Genomic DNA, 322 nt, shown 5'->3' with positions numbered 1-322 from the left:
AGGAAAACACGAAAGCCTCGGAAATGCCTTTGCCAAAGAACCCACGTTGGAGCCTCTCCTCCTCCAGACATTGTTTGTATCAGCCCTTGAGGCACAGAGAGGGATGGGGACTCGCCCTCGGCCAGAGTGGGGGATAGAGCGCCAGGCCCCCAGTCCTGTGCTCAGGACACTAGCCCATGCAATTCTGTGCATTCGATGAGGCAGGGACGAAGGCACGTGGTTTATTGCAGGACGGCAGAAGCACACTTCTTTATTGCGTGGCTGTCATGAGCACACGTGTGCGCACCGGGGGCTCCGTGCCCTCGTGTGTGTGTCTGTGTCC

This window comes from Terrapene carolina, unplaced genomic scaffold (genome assembly GCF_002925995.2).
Source record: "Terrapene carolina triunguis isolate 2854851 unplaced genomic scaffold, T_m_triunguis-2.0 Scaffold88, whole genome shotgun sequence".
Lineage (NCBI taxonomy): Eukaryota > Metazoa > Chordata > Testudines > Emydidae > Terrapene > Terrapene triunguis.
This window is presented reverse-complemented; position numbering follows the sequence as displayed.